We start from the raw sequence: 6,649 nt of genomic DNA, 5'->3' as shown, positions 1-6,649 counted from the left end.
GGTGTAAGGGGTTTATATTTCCGGTGATTGCGCGGTGTGGGGGGGGTTTATATTTCCGGTGATTGCGCGGTGTGAAGGGTTTATATTTCCGGTGATTGCGCGGTGTGGGGGGGGTTTATATTTCCGGTGATTGCGCGGTGTGAGGGGTTTATATTTCCGGTGATTGCACGGTGTGGGGGGGGGGGTTTATATTTCCGGTGATTGCGCGGTGTGAGGGGTTTATATTTCCGGTGATTGCGCGGTGTGAGGGGTTTATATTTCCGGTAATTGCGCGGTGTGAGGGAGTTTATATTTCCGGTGATTGCGCGGTGTGAGGGGTCATATTTCCGGTGATTGCGTGGTGTGAGGGGGTTTATATTTCCGGTGATTGCGGGGTGTGAGGGGTTTATATTTCCGGTGATTGCGCGGTGTGAGGGGTCATATTTCCGGTGATTGCGTGGTGTGACGGGGTTTATATTTCCGGTGATTGCGCGGTGTGAGGGGGTTTATGTTTCCGGTGATTGCGCGGTGTGAGGGGTTTTATATTTCCGGTGATTGCGCGGTGTGAGGGGTTTTATATTTCCGGTGATTGCGCGGTGTGAGGGGTTTTATATTTCCGGTGATTGCGCGGTGTGAGGGGTTTATATTTCCGGTGATTGCGCGGTGTGAGGGGTTTTATATTTCCGGTGATTGCGCGGTGTGGGGGGTTTTATATTTCTGATGATTGCGGGGTGTGAGGGTTTTATATTTCCGGTGATTGCGCTGTGTGAGGGGGTTTTATATTTCCGGTGATTGCGCGGTGTGAGGGGTTTATATTTCCGGTGATTGCGCGGTGTGAGGGGTTTTATATTTCCGGTGATTGCGCGGTGTGGGGGGTTTTATATTTCTGATGATTGCGGGGTGTGAGGGTTTTATATTTCCGGTGATTGCGCTGTGTGAGGGGGGTTTATATTTCCGGTGATTGCGCGGTGTGAGGGGTTTATATTTCCGGTGATTGTGCGGTGTGAGGGGGTTTATATTTCCGGTGATTGCGCGGTGTGAGCGGTTTTATATTTCCGGTGATTGCGCGGTGTGAGGGGTTTATATTTCCGGTGATTGCGCGGTGTGAGGGGTTTTATATTTCCGGTGATTGCGCGGTGTGAGGGGTTTTATATTTCCGGTGATTGCGCGGTGTGGGGGGGGGGTTATATTTCCGGTGATTGCGCGGTGAGGGGTTTTATATTTCCGGTGATTGCGCGGTGTGAGGGGTTTATATTTCCGGTGATTGCGCGGTGTGACAGGTTTTATATTTTCGGTGATTGCGCGGTGTGAGGGGTTTATATTTCCGGTGATTGCACGGTGTGGGGGGGTTTTATATTTCCGGTAATTGCACGGTGTGAGGGGTTTTATATTTCCGGTGATTGCGCGGTGTGAGGGGTTTATATTTCTGGTGATTGCACGGTGTGAGGGGGTTTATATTTCCGGTGATTGCGCGGTGTGAGGGGTTTTATATTTCCGGTGATTGTGCGTTGTGAGGGGGTTTATATTTCCGGTGATTGCGCGGTGTGAGGGGTTTATATTTCCGGTGATTGCGCGGTGTGAAGGGTTTTATATTTCCGGTGATTGCGCGGTGTGGGGGGGGGGTTTATATTTCCGGTGATTGTGCGGTGTGGGGGGGTTTTATATTTCCGGTGATTGTGCTGTGTGAGGGGTTTTATATTTCCGGTGATTGCGCGGTGTGAGGGGTTTTATATTTCCGGTGATTGCGCGGTGTGAGGGGTTTTATATTTCCGGTGATTGCGCGGTGTGAGGGGTTTATATTTCCGGTGATTGCGCGGTGTGAGGGGTTTTATATTTCCGGTGATTGCGCGGTGTGAGGGGTTTATATTTCCGGTGATTGCGCGGTGTGGGGGTTTTATATTTCTGGTGATTGCGCGGTGTGAGGGGGTTTATATTTCCGGTGATTGCGCGGTGTGAGCGGTTTTATATTTCCGGTGATTGCGCGGTGTGAGGGGTTTATATTTCCGGTGATTGCGCGGTGTGAGGGGTTTTATATTTCCGGTGATTGCGCGGTGTGAGGGGTTTTATATTTCCGGTGATTGCGCGGTGTGGGGGGTTTTATATTTCCGGTGATTGCGCGGTGTGAGGGGTTTTATATTTCCGGTGATTGCGCGGTGTGAGGGGTTTATATTTCCGGTGATTGCGCGGTGTGAGGGGTTTATATTTCCAGTGATTGCGCGGTGTGGGGGGGTTTATATTTCCGGTGATTGCGCGGTGTGAGGGGTTTATATTTCCGGTGATTGCGCGGTGTGACAGGTTTTATATTTCTGGTGATTGCGCGGTGTGAGGGGTTTTATATTTCCGGTGATTGCGCGGTGTGAGGGGTTTATATTTCCGGTGATTGCGCGGTGTGAGGGGTTTTATATTTCCGGTGATTGCACGGTGTGGGGGGGGTTATATTTCCGGTGATTGCGCGGTGCGAGGGGTTTATATTTCCGGTGATTGTGCGGTGTGGGGGGTTTATATTTCCGGTGATTGCGCGGTGTGAGGTTTATATTTCCGGTGATTGTGCGGTGTGAGGGGTTTATATTTCCGGTGATTGCGCGGTGTGAGGGGTTTATATTTCCGGTGATTGCGCGGTGTGAGGGGTTTTATATTTCCGGTGATTGCGCGGTGTGAGGGGGTTTATATTTCCGGTGATTGCGCGGTGTGGGGGGTTTATATTTCCGGTGATTGCGCGGTGTGAGGGGTTTATATTTCCGGTGATTGCGCGGTGTGAGGGGTTTATATTTCCGGTGATTGCGCAGTGTGGGGGGGGGTTTATATTTCCGGTGATTGCGCAGTGTGAGGGGTTTATATTTCCGGTGATTGCGTGGTGTGAGGGGTTTATATTTCCGGTGATTGCGCGGTGTGGGGGGTTTATATTTCCGGTAATTGCGCGGTGTGAGGGGTTTATATTTCCGGTGATTGCGCGGTGTGGGGGGTTTATATTTCCGGTGATTGCGCGGTGTGAGGGGTTTATATTTCCGGTGATTGCGCGGTGTGGGGGGGGGTTTATATTTCCGGTGATTGCGCGGTGAGGGGTTTTATATTTCCGGTGATTGCGCGGTGTGAGGGGTTTATATTTCCGGTGATTGCGCGGTGTGACAGGTTTTATATTTTCGGTGATTGCGCGGTGTGAGGGGTTTATATTTCCGGTGATTGCACGGTGTGGGGGGGTTTTATATTTCCGGTAATTGCACGGTGTGAGGGGTTTTATATTTCCGGTGATTGCGCGGTGTGAGGGGTTTATATTTCTGGTGATTGCACGGTGTGAGGGGGTTTATATTTCCGGTGATTGCGCGGTGTGAGGGGGTTTATATTTCCGGTGATTGCGCGGTGTGAGGGGTTTATATTTCCGGTGATTGCGCGGTGTGAAGGGTTTTATATTTCCGGTGATTGCGCTGTGTGAGGGGTTTTATATTTCCGGTGATTGCGCGGTGTGAGGGGTTTATATTTCCGGTGATTGCGCGGTGTGAGGGGTTTATATTTCCGGTGATTGCGCGGTGTGAGGAGTTATATTTCCTGTGATTGCGCGGTGTGAGGGGTTTATATTTCTGGTGATTGCGCGGTGTGGGGGGGTTTATATTTCCGGTGATTGCGCGGTGTGAGGGGATTTATATTTCCGGTGATTGCGCGGTGTGAGGGGGTTTATATTTCCTGTGATTGCGCGGTGTGAGGGGTTTATATTTTCGGTGATTGCGCGGTGTGAGGGGGTTTATATTTCCGGTGATTGCGCGGTGTGGGGGGTTTATATTTCCGGTGATTGTGCGGTGTGAGGGGTTTATATTTCCGGTGATTGCGCGGTGTGAGGGGTTTATATTTCCGGTGATTGCGCGGTGTGAGGGGTTTATATTTCCGGTGATTGCGCGGTGTGAGGCGTTTTATATTTCCGGTGATTGCGCGGTGTGAGGGGTTTATATTTCCGGTGATTGCGCGGTGTGAGGGGTTTATATTTCCGGTGATTGCGCGGTGTGAGGGGTTTATATTTCCGGTGATTGCGCGGTGTGAGGGGTTTATATTTTCGGTGATTGCGCGGTGTGAGGGGGTTTATATTTCCGGTGATTGCGCGGTGTGGGGGGTTTATATTTCCGGTGATTGCGCGGTGTGAGGGGGTTTATATTTCCGGTGATTGCGCGGTGTGAGGGGTTTATATTTCCAGTGATTGCGCGGTGAGAGGAGTTTTATATTTCCGGTGATTGCGCGGTGTGAGGGGTTTATATTTCCGGTGATTGCGCGGTGTGAGGGGTTTTATATTTCCGGTGATTGCGCGGTGTGAGGGGTTTATATTTCCGGTGATTGCGCGGTGTGAGGGGTTTATATTTCCGGTGATTGCGCGGTGTGAGGGGTTTATATTTCCGGTGATTGCGCGGTGTGGGGGGTTTATATTTCCGGTGATTGCGCGGTGTGAGGGGTTTATATTTCCGGTGATTGCGCGGTGTGAGGGGTTTATATTTCCAGTGATTGCGCGGTGTGGGGGGTTTATATTTTCGGTGATTGCGCGGTGTGGGGGGTTTATATTTCCGGTGATTGCGCGGTGTGAGGGGTTTTATATTTCCGGTGATTGCGCGGTGTGAGGGGTTTATATTTCCGGTGATTGCGCGGTGTGAGGGGTTTATATTTCCGGTGATTGCGCGGTGTGAGAGGTTTATATTTCCGGTGATTGCGCGGTGTGAGGGGTTTATATTTCCGGTGATTGCGCGGTGTGAGGGGTTTATATTTCCGGTGATTGCGCGGTGTGAGGGGTTTTATATTTTCGGTGATTGCGCGGTGTGAGGGGTTTATATTTCCGGTGATTGCGCGGTGTGGGGGGTTTATATTTTCGGTGATTGCGCGGTGTGAGGGGGTTTATATTTCCGGTGATTGCGCGGTGTGAGGGGTTTATATTTCCGGTGATTGCGCGGTGTGAGGGGTCATATTTCCGGTGATTGCGCGGTGTGAGGGGTTTTATATTTCCAGTGATTGCGCGGTGTGAGGGGTTTATATTTCCGGTGATTGCGCGGTGGGAGGGGTTTATATTTCCGGTGATTGCGCGGTGTGGGGGGTTTATATTTCCGGTGATTGCGCGGTGTGGGGGGTTTATATTTTCGGTGATTGCGCGGTGTGAGGGGGTTTATATTTCCGGTGATTGTGCGGTGTGAGGGGTTTTATATTTCCGGTGATTGCGCGGTGTGAGGGGTTTTATATTTCCGGTGATTGCGCGGTGTGAGGGGTTTATATTTCCGGTGATTGCGCGGTGTGGGGGGTTTATATTTTCGGTGATTGCGCGGTGTGAGGGGGTTTATATTTCCGGTGATTGCGCGGTGTGAGGGGTTTATATTTCCGGTGATTGCGCGGTGTGAGGGGTTTATATTTCCGGTGATTGCGCGGTGTGAGGGGTTTATATTTCCGGTGATTGCGCGGTGTGAGGGGTTTATATTTCCGGTGATTGCGCAGTGTGAGGGGGTTTATATTTCCGGTGATTGCGCGGTGTGGGGGGTTTATATTTCCGGTGATTGCGCGGTGTGAGGGGGTTTATATTTCCGGTGATTGTGCGGTGTGAGGGGTTTTATATTTCCGGTGATTGCGCGGTGTGAGGGGTTTTATATTTCCGGTGATTGCGCGGTGTGAGGGGTTTATATTTCCGGTGATTGCGCGGTGTGGGGGGTTTATATTTCCGGTGATTGCGCGGTGTGAGGGGGTTTATATTTCCGGTGATTGCGCGGTGTGAGGGGTTTATATTTCCGGTGATTGCGCGGTGTGGGGGGTTTATATTTCCGGTGATTGTGCGGTGTGAGGGGTTTTATATTTCCGGTGATTGCGCGGTGTGGGGGGTTTATATTTCCGCTGATTGCGCGGTGTGAGGGGTTTATATTTCCGGTGATTGCGCGGTGTGAGGGGGTTTATATTTCCGGTAATTGCGCGGTGTGGGGGGGTTTTATATAACCGGTCGGCATCGCGCAGTCTCTTCGGAGGACAGAGGAAGCCGCGATCTATAACTGATCAGATGCCGCGGTCGCTATTAATCACGAGGGGTTAAGCGGCCGGGATTGCGCTGTCTCTGATCTTGGCGGTTGCCGGCGGCTGTCAGTAGTCGTGTACGGTGCAGGCTCCGCTCCTTCTAGTGTGACGGCGCACGTACAGCATAATACTATAGATCTGATGTCACCAAGGGGTTAATCCCTCCTGTATTTTATATTTACACCACTTAAAATAAATAATAATAATTACCAACACTGTGCCAGACAAAAACGCACCAAAACCGGACAGAAATGACCTCATGTAACCTTACTACTGCATCATGGGAAACCTCCTGACTGATAACAGAGAGAACACTAAACAACAGCGGTGACCGGAAGTCATGTACACCCGATCAGCGCTGCTCTCTACATCATACATGGAAAGGACCTCTGATGACGTCACCACCATGTGAACGGGACAACAAGATAGGCGGAGTCTAACTGGAGAGGAGGCATAGCCCCGCCCCTCATTTGACGTAAGCATGAATTCTTCTCACCATAGCACAGGAGACCGGAACACTCACAGAGCTCCGCCCCCCACATGTCACGTGATCAGCTTCATAGGTCTCCACCACTTTTCTCAAATGATAAGCTCCACCCCTTCCGTCCCAGTCACGTGGTGGTGATGTCATCACAGGTCCTTTTACCACAAC

Source organism: Rhinoderma darwinii (genome assembly GCF_050947455.1).
Source record: "Rhinoderma darwinii isolate aRhiDar2 chromosome 1 unlocalized genomic scaffold, aRhiDar2.hap1 SUPER_1_unloc_29, whole genome shotgun sequence".
Classification (NCBI taxonomy): Eukaryota; Metazoa; Chordata; class Amphibia; order Anura; family Rhinodermatidae; genus Rhinoderma; species Rhinoderma darwinii.
The sequence above is the reverse complement of the archived record's forward strand: the minus strand, read 5'-3'. Positions refer to the sequence as shown.